The sequence below is a fragment of the Cucurbita moschata genome, unplaced genomic scaffold (genome assembly GCF_002738365.1).
Source record: "Cucurbita moschata cultivar Rifu unplaced genomic scaffold, Cmos_1.0 Cmo_Scf00002, whole genome shotgun sequence".
Classification (NCBI taxonomy): Eukaryota; Viridiplantae; Streptophyta; class Magnoliopsida; order Cucurbitales; family Cucurbitaceae; genus Cucurbita; species Cucurbita moschata.
The window spans coordinates 2400258-2413929 of record NW_019268518.1 but is presented as its reverse complement, the minus strand read 5'-3'; the positions used below and the strand labels follow the sequence as shown (position 1 = coordinate 2413929).

Sequence of the window (13672 nt, the reverse complement as noted above, 5' to 3'; positions counted from 1 at the left end):
AAAAAAAAAAAAAAAAAAAAAAAAAAAAAAAAAAAAAATCACTCAAATTAATTTACCATTTTTGTAAAAGAAGTTGATATGAGTTTGAGAATAAGCAAGTTTTTAAAAAGGAAAATATAATAAGATGAGGAATTGAAAGCAATGGGAGAGAAGGTGGCACATGGGTTGAATAATGGTAATTAGATATTATATAGGTTGAATTCCCAAAATGATAAGAACAATAAAAAGTGGGCATACCCCAACATCTCTTCTGTCATAGACATACATGCTATGCCTATGCTTTTGCTCCCACTTTCATGCCAAACCCTTCACCCACTCCACTCTTCTCACACACACATATCCACCTCATTTGGTGCGATGCTGATGAGGAATCCTGGTTGGATATATCACAAAATTTACATCTTATACCTCTTCTTAACCTTCTACTTTAACCTATTAATCTTTATCTTACTCGGAATCTTTGTTTCTATTCCCAAAAAAATAGATAAAGAATTTCATGAGAATGAAGATTGAACTAAGAGGTGAGGGCGAGGATGAGGAAGACTTTCCTATTCTTACCCAACCCTGTGGACATCTCTAAAACTAAGTAAGCATTATAGTCGACATCTCTAAAACTAAGTAAGCATTATAGTCACCGCACCTATTGACTTTTTGTTCAACCTTTTAATCAATTTGTATTTCAATAATAATTTAGAAATATTTATAGAAGATATTATGGTTTTGGAAAAGATGACACAGTTTAAAGAAGTGCAAATTACATTTATTTAGTTTAACTCCAAAAAAAAAAAAAAGTAATTTGTCTCTTCGTCGTATCAATAGATCATATTTCGTATATCAGAAAAAAGAATGATCCGTCAAGTTCAAGATTGATCTCCTCAAAAGATATTTTGTAATGTTAAATTAGTCTAAAGTCGATTGAGTATCAGGACTACAACTGGATGTAGTGGATTTGATTATCCTTTGCTTACAGAGATTTAGAGCACCACTCCAAAGCGTCATAGACGAACCTAATCATCTCACGAGATAAAATCTCTAAAATTTAGTCCGGTTCCACTTGGGATGTTCACTATGGCCTTTTGTGGTGGGTTACTATTGAGATGAAAATGGTGTCAAATCAAAGGAGGAAGAAAAGAATCTCATATATTTCTTTATTTGTTCATACACATCACAGACATGTGTGGAGGATGGAGAGTGGTCGACCATTCTCCTTTTTTGCAATAATTCTTGGCATTAGTTCGTTGAAATCTCTAAAATTTGTCAATCACTTCATGATATACATGTATGAGAATTTGTAGTGATTTTGATGGGGTTAGTGTACGTATTTGGACTAAAAAAGATGCTTTATTATGGTAAATGCCAACAAAATTTATCACACCTTTTAGTGGGAGATCAAACATTTGTTCTAAATAATAATCTCAAATTTAATTTCATATTAAACTTAATTAATGTCCTATTATAATTATCTTTTGAAGTCTACCATCGACAATAATAACAATTATTCTTGAAATAATTATTTAGGTAGTCAACCTTATACTATAAATTCATATGAGTTTATATAAGATTAAACCACAAAATAAATAATCCTATTGGAATATATTTTATATAGTTAGAATTTTTTGTTTTTCATATTTGATTAATAGTATATTTGGTATATTTTATCTTATTTTCTTAGATTTAATTTGTAGTTTGTATTCTATTTAAAGTTGTTAACATTAATGAAAATCGAACTTTCGATCTCACTTATGTTTCTCATTTTTAACATGGTATCAGAGTATCATTCTTAACCAATCATTACCTGTAAATTCGTTAACTAAGAATGCAATGTTTGTAAAGATTAAAAAATACATTTATTTTTAATGTAAAATAGATTTTTGTGCAAAAATAAGTCGTGAACCCGCCCGTGTTGAGCCCACATGATTTAAAATAGATTTTTGTGCAAAACAAGTCGTGAACCAGTGCAGGTAAAGCCCACATGATTTCTAGTCATGTCCAATAACCACTTTGACACGAATGCAATGTTTGTGCAAAAGAAGTCGTGAACCCGGTAGGGCCCACATGATTTCTAGTTATGCCTGATAACCACTTCGACACGTGCAAAATTAATTCTATTTTTAATGTAAAATAGATTTTGGGTTAGAGCCCACATGATTTATGGACGTACCACTCTTTTATTTTTGTTTTTAATGTAAAATAGATTTTGGGTTAGAGCCCACATGATTTATAGACGTACCACTCTTTTATTTTTGATGTGTGCAAAATAAGTCCTGAGCTGCAGGATTCAAACCTGCGCGGGCCCACATGATTTCTAGTCATGCCCGATAACCACTCCGCCACACCTGATAACCACTCCGCCACACATAACCACTCCGTCACACCTGATAACCACTCCGTCACACCTAATAACCACTCCGTCACGCCCACATGATTTCTAGTCGTGCCCGATAACCACTCCGTCACGCCCACATGATTTCTAGTCGTGCCCGATAACCACTCCGGCACGCCCACACGATTTCTAGTCGTGCCCGATAACCACTCCGGCACGCCCACACGATTTCTAGTCGTGCCCGATAACCACTCCGGCACGCCCACACGATTTCTAGTCGTGCCCGATAACCACTCCGGCACGCCCACACGATTTCTAGTCGTGCCCGATAACCACTCCGGCACGCCCACACGATTTCTAGTCGTGCCCGATAACCACTCCGGCACGCCCACACGATTTCTAGTCGTGCCCGATAACCACTCCGGCACGCCCACACGATTTCTAGTCGTGCCCGATAACCACTCCGGCACGCCCACACGATTTCTAGTCGTGCCCGATAACCACTCCGGCACGCCCACACGATTTCTAGTCGTGCCCGATAACCACTCCGGCACGCCCACACGATTTCTAGTCGTGCCCGATAACCACTCCGGCACGCCCACACGATTTCTAGTCGTGCCCGATAACCACTCCGGCACGCCCACACGATTTCTAGTCGTGCCCGATAACCACTCCGGCACGCCCACACGATTTCTAGTCGTGCCCGATAACCACTCCGGCACGCCCACACGATTTCTAGTCGTGCCCGATAACCACTCCGGCACGCCCACTGAATGATAAACACAATAAGCCGAAGAAGCCGAAGTTGTGAGCAGTAGAGTTCGATTTTTGTGCAAAATAAGTCATGAGCAACAGGATTCGAACCTACGCGGGCAAAGCCCACATGATTTCTAGTCATGCTTGATAACCACTCCAGCACGCCCACTGAATGAAAAACAGAACAAGTCGAAGTTATTGAGGAATAGGATTCGAGATTTCTAGTCAGGGCAGATAACCACTATTTTATTTTTAATGTAAAAAAGATTTTTGTGCAAAATAAGTCGTGAGCGGCAGGATTCAAACCAACGCGGGAAAAGCCTAAATGATTTCTAGTCATGCCTGATAACCACTCCGGCACGCCCACTAAATGAAAAATAGAATAAGTCGAAGTTGTGAGCAGTAGGATTCGAGATTTCAAGTCGTGCCCGACAACCACTATTTTTAAAATAAAAAAAATTTTGTGCAAAATAATTCGTGAGGGGCAGGATTCGAACCTGCGCAGGCATGGCCCACATGATTTCTAGTCATGCCCGTTAACCACTCCGGCATGCCCACTGAAAAGAAAACAAAATAAATCGAAGTTGTAAGTAGAAGGATTCGATATTTCTAGTTGTGCCCAATAACCACTTGTAAAAAAGACTCTTGTGCAAAATAATTCGTGAGCGGCAGGATTCAAACCTGCGCGGTCAAAACCCACATGATTTTTAGTCATGCCCGATAACAACTCCGGCACGCCCACTGAATGAAAAACAGAATAAGTCAAAGTTGTGAGAAGTAGGATTCGAACCTGCGCGGGATTTCTAGTCCTGCACGATAACCACTATTTTATTTTTAATGTAAAAAAGATTTTTGTGCAAAATAAGTTGTGAGCAGCAGGATTCGAACTTGCGCAGGCAAAGCCAACATGATACAAGTCATGCCCGATAACAACTCCCGCATGCCCACTAAATGAAAAATAGAATAAGTCGAAGTTAGCCAACATGATACTAGTCATGCCCGATAACAACTCCGGCATGCCCACTGAATGAAAAATAGAATAAGTCGAAGTTGTGAGCAGTAGGATTCGAGATTGATTTTTGTGTAAAATAACTCATGAACAAAGGATTCGAACCTACGAGGGAATTGATTTTTGTGCAAAATAAGTCATGAACACAGGATTCGAACCTACGAGGGAAAAGTCCGCATGATTTCTAGTCATGCCCGATAACCACTCCGACACGCCCACTGAACAAAAAACACAATAAGTCGAAGTTTTGAGTAGTAGGATTCGATATTTCAAGTTTGCCCGATAACCACTTGTAAAAAAAGGTTTTTGTGCAAAAATAAATTGTGAGCAGCAGGATTTAAACCTGCGCGGGCAAAGCCCACATGATTTCTAGTTATGCCCGATAACCACTCCAGCACGCCCACCTAATACAAAACAGAATAAGTGGAAGTTGTGAGCAGTAGGATTCGAGATTTCCAGTCGCGCCCAATAACCACTATTTTATTTTTAATGTAAAAAAGATTTTTGTGCAAAATAAGTCGTGAGCGAAAGGATTCGAACCTGCACGGGCAAAGCCCACATGATTTCTAGTCATGCGCGATAACTACTCCGGCACGCCCACTGAATGAAAAATAGAATAAGTGAAACTTGTGAGCAATAGGATTCGAACCTACGAGGGAAAAGCCACATGATTTCTAGTCATGCCCGATAACCACTCCGGCACGCCAACTAAACAAAAAACACAATAAGTCAAAGTTTTGAGATGTAGGATTCGATATATCTAGTTGTGCCCGATAACCACTTGTAAAAAAGGTTTTTGTGCAAATATCGTGAGTGGCAAGATTCGAACCTGCGCGGGCAAAGCCCACATGATTTCTAGTCATGCCCGATAACAACTCCGGCACGCCCACGAAATAAAAAATAGAATAAGTCTAATTTGTGAGCAGTAGGATTCGAACCTACACGGGCAAAGCCCACATGATTTCTAGTCATGCCCGATAACCACTTCGGCACGCCCACTGAATGAAAAATGGAACAAGCTGAAGTTGTGAGCAGTAGGATTCGAGATTTCTAGTCCGATAACCACTATTTTTTTTTTAATGTAAAATAGATTTTTGTGCACAATAAGTCATGAGCGGCAGGATCCAAACCTGCGCGGACAAAGCCCACATGATTTCTAGTCATGCGCGATAACCACATGAGCGGCAGGATCCAAACCTGCGCGGACAAAGCCCACATGATTTCTAGTCATGCGCGATAACCACTCCAGCACACCCACTGAATGAAAAATAGAATAAGTCGAAGTTGTGAGCAATAGGATTCGAGATTGATTTTTATGCAACCACTGAATGAAAAATAGAATAAGTCGAAGTTGTGAGCAATAGGATTCGAGATTGATTTTTATGCAAAATCTGAATGAAAAATAGAATAAGTCGAAGTTGTGAGCAATAGGATTCGAGATTGATTTTTATGCAAAATAAGTCATGAACACAGGATTCGAACCTACGAGGGAAAAGCCGCATGATTTCTAGTTATGCCTGATAACCACTCCAGCACGCCCACTGAACAAAAGACACAATAAGTCGATGTTTTGAGTAGTACGATTCGATATTTCTAGTTGTGCTCGATCACCACTTGTAAAAAGGTTTTTGTGCAAAAATAAGTCGTGAGCGGCAGGTTTCGGACCTGCGCGGGCAAAGCCCACATGATTTCTAGTCACGCCCGATAACCACTCCGGCACACCCACTAAATGAAAAATAGAATAAGCCGAAGTTGTGAGCAGTAGGATTCGAGATTTCTAGTCCGATAACCACTATTTTATTTTTAATGTAAAATAGATTTTTGTGCACAATAAGTCATGAGCGGTAGGATCCAAACCTGCGCGGAAAAAGCCCACATGATTTCTAGTCATGCGCGATAACCACTCCAGCACACCCACTGAATGAAAAATAGAATAAGTCGAAGTTGTGAGCAATAGGATTCGAACCTATGAGGGAAAAACCGCATGATTTCTAGTTATGCCCGATAACCACACCGGCACGCCCACTGAACAAAAGACACAATAAGTCGAAATAGTACGATTCGATATTTCTAGTTGTGCCCGATCACCACTTGTAAAAAAGGTTTTTGTGCAAAAATAAGTCGTGAGCGGCAGGATTCGAACCTGTGCAGGCAAAGCCCACATGATTTCTAGTCATGCCCGATAACCACTCCGGCACGCCCACTGAATAAAAAATAGAATAAGTTGTAGTTGTGAGCAGTAGGATTCGAGATTTCTAGTCATGTCCGATAACCAATATTTTATTTTTAATGTAAAATAGATTTTTGTGCAAAATAAGTCATGAGCGGCAGGATTCAAACCTGCGCAGACAAAGCCCACATGATTTCTAGTCATGCGCGATAACCACTCTAGCACAACCACTGAATGAAAAATAGAATAAGTCGAAGTTGTGAGCAATAGGATTCGAGATTGATTTTTATGCAAAATAAGTCATGAACACAGGATTCGAACCTACGAGGGAAAAGCCGCATGATTTCTAGTTATGCCCGATAACCACTCCGGCACGCCCACTGAACAAAAGACACAATAAGTCGAAGTTTTGAGTAGTACGATTCGATATTTCTAGTTGTGCCTGATCACCACTTGTAAAAAAGGTTTTTGTGCAAAAATAAGTCGTGAGCGGCAGGATTCGAACCTGCGCGGGCAAAGCCCACATGATTTCTAGTCACGCCCGATAACCACTCCGGCACGCCCACTAAATGAAAAATAGAATAAGCCGAAGTTGTGAGCAGTAGGATTCGAGATTTCTAGTCCGATAACCACTATTTTATTTTTAATGTAAAATAGATTTTTGTGCACAATAAGTCATGAGCGGCAGGATCCAAACCTGCGCGGACAAAGCCCACATGATTTCTAGTCATGCGCGATAACCACTCCAGCACACCCACTGAATGAAAAATAGAATAAGTCGAAGTTGTGAGCAATAGGATTCGAGATTGATTTTTATGCAAAATAAGTCATGAACACAGGATTCGAACCTACGAGGGAAAAGCCGCATGATTTCTAGTTATGCCCGATAACCACACCGGCACGCCCACTGAACCAAAGACACAATAAGTCGAAGTTTTGAGTAGTACGATTCGATATTTCTAGTTGTGCCTGATCACCACTTGTAAAAAAGGTTTTTGTGCAAAAATAAGTCGTGAGCGGCAGGATTCGAACCTGCGCGGGCAAAGCCCACATGATTTCTAGTCACGCCCGATAACCACTCCGGCACGCCCACTAAATGAAAAATAGAATAAGCCGAAGTTGTGAGCAGTAGGATTCGAGATTTCTAGTCCGATAACCACTATTTTATTTTTAATGTAAAATAGATTTTTGTGCACAATAAGTCATGAGCGGCAGGATCCAAACCTGCGCGGACAAAGCCCACATGATTTCTAGTCATGCTCGATAACCACTCCAGCACACCCACTGAATGAAAAATAGAATAAGTCGAAGTTGTGAGCAATAGGGTTCGAGATTGATTTTTATGCAAAATAAGTCATGAACACAGGATTCGAACCTACGAGGGAAAAGCCGCATGATTTCTAGTTATGCCCGATAACCACTCCGGCACGCCCACTGAACAAAAGACACAATAAGTCGAAGTTTTGAGTAGTACGATTCGATATTTCTAGTTGTGCCTGATCACCACTTGTAAAAAAGGTTTTTGTGCAAAAATAAGTCGTGAGCGGCAGGATTCGAACCTGCGCGGGCAAAGCCCACATGATTTCTAGTCACGCCCGATAACCACTCCGGCACGCCCACTAAATGAAAAATAGAATAAGCCGAAGTTGTGAGCAGTAGGATTCGAGATTTCTAGTCCGATAACCACTATTTTATTTTTAATGTAAAATAGATTTTTGTGCACAATAAGTCATGAGCGGCAGGATCCAAACCTGCGCGGACAAAGCCCACATGATTTCTAGTCATGCTCGATAACCACTCCAGCACACCCACTGAATGAAAAATAGAATAAGTCGAAGTTGTGAGCAATAGGGTTCGAGATTGATTTTTATGCAAAATAAGTCATGAACACAGGATTCGAACCTACGAGGGAAAAGCCGCATGATTTCTAGTTATGCCCGATAACCACACCGGCACGCCCACTGAACCAAAGAAACAATAAGTCGAAGTTTTGAGTAGTACGATTCGATATTTCTAGTTGTGCCCGATCACCACTTGTAAAAAAGGTTTTTGTGCAAAAATAAGTCGTGAGGCAAGATTCAAACCTGCGCGGGCAAAGCCCACATGATTTCTAGTCATGCCCGATAACCACTCCGGCACGCCCACTGAATGAAAAATAGAATAAGCCTAAGTTGTGAGCAGTAGGATTCGAGATTTCTAGTCCGATAACCACTATTTTATTTTTAATGTAAAATAGATTTTTGTGCACAATAAGTCATGAGCGGCAGGATTCAAACCTACGCGGACAAAGCCCACATGATTTCTAGTCATGCTAGATAACCACTCCCGCAAGCCCAATGAACGAAAAACAGAATAAGTCGAAGTTGTGAGCCTGCACAGGCAAAGGCCACATGAATTCTAGTCATGCCTGATAGCCACTCTGGCACGCCAACTGAATGAAAAACAGAATAAGTCAAAGTTGTGAGTAGTAGGATTCGAGATTTCTAATCGTTCCCGACAACCAATATTTTATTTTTAATGTAAAAAAGATTTTTGTGCAAAATAGAGTCGTGAGGAGTAGGATTCGAGATTTCTAGTCATGTCTAATAACTACTATTTTAATGAAAAATCTCAATAAAAACAGATTAAGTTGAAGTTGTGAGCAGTAGATTCGAGATTTCTAGTCGTGCCCTAAAGAAGATTTTTGTGCAAAATAAGTAGTGTAAGTCGTGAGCAGCAAGATTCGAATCTGCATGGGCAAGGCCCACATGATTTCTAGTCATGCTCGATAACCACTCCGGTACACCCACTAAATGAAAAATAGAATAAGTTGAAGTTGTGAGCAATAGGATTCGAGATTGATTTTTGTGCAAAATAAGACATGAACACAGGATTCGAACCTACGAGGGAAAAGCCGCATGATTTCTAGTCATGTTCAATAACCACTCCGGCACGCCAACTAAACAAAAAACACAATAAGTCGAAGTTTTGAGAAGTAGGATTCGATATTTCTAGTTGTGCCCGATAACCACTTGTAAAAAAGTTTTTGTGCAAAAATAAGTAGTGAGCGTTAGGATTCGAACCTACGCAGGCAAAGCCCACATGATTTTTATCCATGCCCGATAACCACTCCGGCACGCCCACTGAATAAAAAGTAGAATAAGTCGAAGTTGTGAGCAGTAGGATTCGAGATTTCAAGTCATGCCTGATAACAACTATTTTATTTTTAATGTAAAAACGATTTTCGTGCAAAATAAGTTGTGAGTGGCAGGATTCGAACTTGCATGGGCAAAGCCCACATGATTTCTAGTCATACGCGATAACCACTCCGGCACACCCACTGAATGAAAAATAGAATAAGTTGAAGTTGTGAGCAATAGGATTCGAGATTGATTTTTATGCAAAATAAGTCATGAACACAGGATTCGAACCTACGAGGGAAAAGCCACATGATTTCTAGTTATGCCCGATAACCACTCCAACACGCCCACTGAACAAAAAACACAATAAGTCAAAGTTTTGAGTAGTACGATTCGATATTTCTAGTTGCAAAAATAAGTCGTGAGCAGCAGGATTCGAATCTGCACGGGCAAAGTCCACATGATTTCTAGTCATGCCCAATAACCACTCCGGCACGCCCATTGAATGAAAAATAGAATAAGCCAAAGTTGTGAGTAGTAGGATTCGAGATTTCTAGTCCGATAACCACTATTTTATTTTTAAAGTAAAATAGATTTTTGTGCACAATAAGTCATGAGCGGCAGGATTCAAACCTGCGCGAACAAAGCCCACATGATTTCTAGTCAGTCCAGATAACCACTCCCGCACGCCCAATGAACGAAAAACAGAATAAGTCGAAGTTGTGAGCCTACACAGGCAAAGCCCACATGAATTCTTGTCATGCCCGATAACCACTCCGGCACGCCAACTGAATGAAAAACAGAATAAGTCAAAGTTGTGAGCAGTAGGATTCGAGATTTCTAGTCGTTCCCGATAACCAATAAAAGATTTTTGTGCAAAATAAAGTTGTGAGCAACAGGATTCGAACCTGCGCCGGCAAAGCCCACATGATTTCTAGTCATGCCCAATAACCACTCCGGCATGCCCACTGAATAAAAAACAAAATAAGTCGAAGTTATGAGTAGTAGGATTCGAGATTTCTAGTCATGTCCGATAACCACTATTATATTTTTAATGAAAAATAAATAGGTTCGAGATTTCTAGTCGTGCCCAATAACCACTATTTTATTTTTAATGTAAAAATGATTTTTGTGCAAAGTCGATTTCTAGTCGTGCCCAATAACCACTATTTTATTTTTAATGTAAAAATGATTTTTGTGCAAAGTCGTGAGCGGCAAGATTCGAACCTGCATGAGCAAAGCCCACATGATTTCTAGTCATGCGCGATAACCACTCCAGCACACCCACTAAATGAAAAATAGAATAAGTCGAAGTTGTGAACAATAGGATTCGAGATTGATTTTTGTGCAAATAAGTCATGAACACAAGATTCGAACCTACGAGGGAAAAGCCGCATGATTTCTAGTCATGCCTGATAACCACTCCGGCACGCCAACTAAACAAAAAAGACAATAAGTCGAGAGCTGCAGGATTCGAACCTGCACGGGCAAAGCCCACATGATTTCTAGTCATGCCCGTTAACCACTCCGGCACGCCCACTGAATAAAAAATAGAATAAGTCGTAGTTGTGAGCAGTAGGATTCGAGATTTCTAGTCATGTCCGATAACCACTATTTTATTTTTAATGTAAAAAAGATTTTTGTGCAAAATAAGTCATGAGCGGCAAGATTCGAACCTCCATAGGCAAAGCCCACATGATTTCTAGTCATGCGCGATAACCACTCCAACACACCCACTAAATGAAAAATAGAATAAGTCGAAGTTGTGAACAGTAGGATTCGAGATTTATTTTTGTGCAAATAAGTCATGAACACAGGATTCGAACCTACGGAAAAGCCGCATGATTTCTAGTCATGTCTGATAACCACTAGTAAAAAAGGTTTTTGTGCAAAAAGCAATCATCAGCGGCAGGATTCGAACCTGCGCAGGCAAAGCCCACATGATTTCTAGTCATGCCCAATAACCACTCCGGCACGCCCACTGAATAAAAAATAGAATAAGTCGTAGTTGTGAGCAGTAGGATTCGAGATTTCTAGTCATGTCCGATAACCAATATTTTATTTTTAATGAAAAATCTCCCTGAATAAAAAACATATTAAATCGAAGTTGTGAGCAGTAGATAAGTCGTGAGTAGCAGGATTCGAACTTGCATGGGAAAAAACCACATGATTTCTAAATAACCACTCCGGCACACCCACTGAATGAAAAATAGAATAAGTCGAAGTTGTGAGCAATAGGATTCGAGATTGATTTTTATGCAAAATAAGTCATGAACACAGGATTCGAACCTACAAGGGAAAAACCGCATGATTTCTAGTCATGCCCGATAACCACTCCAGCATGCCCAATGAACAAAAAACACAATAAGTCGAAGTTATTTCTAGTTGTGCCCGATCACCACTTGTAAAAATGGTTTTTGTGCAAAAATAAGTCGTGAGCAACAGGATTCAAACCTGCGGGGGCAAAGCCCACATGATTTCTAGTCATGCCCGATAACCACTCCGGCACGCCCACTGAATAAAAAGTAGAATAAGTCGAAGTTGTGAGCAGTAGGATTCGAGATTGATTTTTTGTGCAAAATAAGTCATGAACACAGGATTCAAACCTACGAGAAAAGCCCACATGATTTCTAGTCATGCCCGATAACCACTTGTAAAAAAGGTTTTTGTGCAAAAATAAGTCGTGAGCGGGAGGATTCGAACCTGCACAGGCAAATGCTCGATAACCACTCCGGCACGACCACTGAATGAAAATTTGAATAAGTCGAAATTGTGAGCAGTAGGATTCGAGATTTTTAGTCGTGTCCGATAACCACGATTTTGTATTTAATGTAAAAAATATTTTTGTGCAAAATATAAGTCATGAGCAACAGGATTTGAACCTGCGCGGGCGAAGCCCACAATATTTCTAGTCATGCCCGATAACCACTTGGCACACCCACTGAATGAAAAACAAAATAAGTCAATGTTGTCAGCAATAGAATTCGAGATTTCTAGTCGTGCCCGATAACAACTATTTTATTTTTAATGTAAAAAAGATTTTTGTGCAAAATAAGTCATGAGCGGGAGGATTCAAACCTGTGCAATTTCTAGTCATGCCCGTTAACCACTCTGGCACGCCCACTTAATGAAAAACACTCTAAGTCGAAGTTATGAGCAGTGGATTCAAGATTTCTAGTTGTGCACGATTACCACTATTTTATTTTTAAGGTAAAAAATATTTTTGTGTGAAATAAGTCGTGAGCGGCTGGATTCGTACCTATGCGGGCAAAGGCCACATGATTTCTAGTCATGCACAATAAGTCGAAGTTGTGAGTAGTAGGATTCGATATTTCTAGTTGTACCCGATAACTACTTGTTAAAAAGGTTTTTGTGCAAAATAAGTCGTGAGCAACAGAATTCGAACCTGCGCGGGGAAAGCCCACTGAATAAAAAACACTCTAAGTCGAAGTTATGAGCAGTAGGATTCGAGATTTCTAGTCGTGAGCAACAGAATTCGAACCTGCGCGGGGAAAGCCCACTGAATGAAAAACACTCTAAGTCGAAGTTATGAGCTGTAGGATTCGAGATTTCTAGTCGTGTCCGATAACCACTATTTTTAATGTAAAAAAGATTTTTGTGCAAAATAAGTCATGAGCGGCTGGATTCGAACTGATGCAGGCGAAGCCCACATGATTTCTAGTCATGTCCATTAACCACTCCGGCACACCTACTGAATGCAAAACATAATAAGTCGAAGTTGTGAGCAGTAGGATTCGAGATTGAATCAATGCCCATTAACGACTCCGGCACGCCCAGAACAAGTCGAAGTTGTGAGCAGTAGCATTCAAGATTTCTAGTCCAATAACCACTATTTTATTTTTAATGTAAAAAAAATTTCGAACCTGTGGGCAAAGCCCACATGATTTCTAGTCATGCCCATTAGCCACTCCGGCACGCCCATGAATAAAAAAAATGAATAAGTCGAAGTGTGAGCAGTAGGATTCAAGATTTCTAGTCCGATAACCACTATTTTATTTTTAATGTAAAAAAGATTTTTGTGCAAAATAAGTCATGCCCGTTAGCCACTCCGGCACGCCCACTGAATAAAAAAAATGAATAAGTCGAAGTGTGAGTAGTAGGATTCAAGATTTGCCCACTGAATAAAAGCAAAATAAGTCATGCCCGTTAGCCACTATTTTAATGTAAAATAGATTAATCGTGAACAGCAGAATTCGAACTTGCACAGGCAAAGCCCACATGATTCCTAATCATGCCCAATAACCACTCCGGCACACCCATTGAATAGAAAACAC

The 13672-nt window shown here is 40.2% G+C and overlaps 20 non-coding genes across 20 annotated transcripts; all 20 read right to left on the bottom strand.

Moving 5' to 3' along the window:
- Positions 1–3166: 3166 nt before the first annotated feature.
- Positions 3167–3248, bottom strand: TRNAS-AGA. Its single transcript has one exon. It is a non-coding gene; the product is annotated as a tRNA-Ser (tRNA).
- Positions 3249–3555: 307 nt separating this feature from the next.
- On the bottom strand, positions 3556–3637 carry TRNAS-AGA. Its single transcript has one exon. It is a non-coding gene; the product is annotated as a tRNA-Ser (tRNA).
- Positions 3638–3739: 102 nt separating this feature from the next.
- On the bottom strand, positions 3740–3821 carry TRNAF-AAA. Its single transcript has one exon. It is a non-coding gene; the product is annotated as a tRNA-Phe (tRNA).
- A 589-nt stretch (positions 3822–4410) lies between these two features.
- Positions 4411–4492, bottom strand: TRNAS-AGA. Its single transcript has one exon. It is a non-coding gene; the product is annotated as a tRNA-Ser (tRNA).
- Positions 4493–4607: 115 nt separating this feature from the next.
- TRNAS-AGA lies at positions 4608–4689 on the bottom strand. Its single transcript has one exon. It is a non-coding gene; the product is annotated as a tRNA-Ser (tRNA).
- A 27-nt stretch (positions 4690–4716) lies between these two features.
- TRNAS-AGA lies at positions 4717–4797 on the bottom strand. Its single transcript has one exon. It is a non-coding gene; the product is annotated as a tRNA-Ser (tRNA).
- A 99-nt stretch (positions 4798–4896) lies between these two features.
- On the bottom strand, positions 4897–4978 carry TRNAS-AGA. The gene has a single exon. It is a non-coding gene; the product is annotated as a tRNA-Ser (tRNA).
- Positions 4979–5005: 27 nt separating this feature from the next.
- TRNAS-AGA lies at positions 5006–5087 on the bottom strand. Its single transcript has one exon. It is a non-coding gene; the product is annotated as a tRNA-Ser (tRNA).
- A 645-nt stretch (positions 5088–5732) lies between these two features.
- Positions 5733–5814, bottom strand: TRNAS-AGA. Its single transcript has one exon. It is a non-coding gene; the product is annotated as a tRNA-Ser (tRNA).
- Positions 5815–6210: 396 nt separating this feature from the next.
- TRNAS-AGA lies at positions 6211–6292 on the bottom strand. Its single transcript has one exon. It is a non-coding gene; the product is annotated as a tRNA-Ser (tRNA).
- A 450-nt stretch (positions 6293–6742) lies between these two features.
- On the bottom strand, positions 6743–6824 carry TRNAS-AGA. Its single transcript has one exon. It is a non-coding gene; the product is annotated as a tRNA-Ser (tRNA).
- A 445-nt stretch (positions 6825–7269) lies between these two features.
- On the bottom strand, positions 7270–7351 carry TRNAS-AGA. Its single transcript has one exon. It is a non-coding gene; the product is annotated as a tRNA-Ser (tRNA).
- A 445-nt stretch (positions 7352–7796) lies between these two features.
- TRNAS-AGA lies at positions 7797–7878 on the bottom strand. The gene has a single exon. It is a non-coding gene; the product is annotated as a tRNA-Ser (tRNA).
- A 1421-nt stretch (positions 7879–9299) lies between these two features.
- On the bottom strand, positions 9300–9381 carry TRNAF-AAA. The gene has a single exon. It is a non-coding gene; the product is annotated as a tRNA-Phe (tRNA).
- Positions 9382–9496: 115 nt separating this feature from the next.
- On the bottom strand, positions 9497–9578 carry TRNAS-AGA. The gene has a single exon. It is a non-coding gene; the product is annotated as a tRNA-Ser (tRNA).
- A 686-nt stretch (positions 9579–10264) lies between these two features.
- On the bottom strand, positions 10265–10346 carry TRNAS-AGA. The gene has a single exon. It is a non-coding gene; the product is annotated as a tRNA-Ser (tRNA).
- Positions 10347–10583: 237 nt separating this feature from the next.
- On the bottom strand, positions 10584–10665 carry TRNAS-AGA. Its single transcript has one exon. It is a non-coding gene; the product is annotated as a tRNA-Ser (tRNA).
- Positions 10666–10835: 170 nt separating this feature from the next.
- On the bottom strand, positions 10836–10917 carry TRNAS-AGA. The gene has a single exon. It is a non-coding gene; the product is annotated as a tRNA-Ser (tRNA).
- A 360-nt stretch (positions 10918–11277) lies between these two features.
- Positions 11278–11359, bottom strand: TRNAS-AGA. Its single transcript has one exon. It is a non-coding gene; the product is annotated as a tRNA-Ser (tRNA).
- A 451-nt stretch (positions 11360–11810) lies between these two features.
- Positions 11811–11892, bottom strand: TRNAS-AGA. Its single transcript has one exon. It is a non-coding gene; the product is annotated as a tRNA-Ser (tRNA).
- Between the last annotated feature and the right edge of the window lie 1780 nt (positions 11893–13672).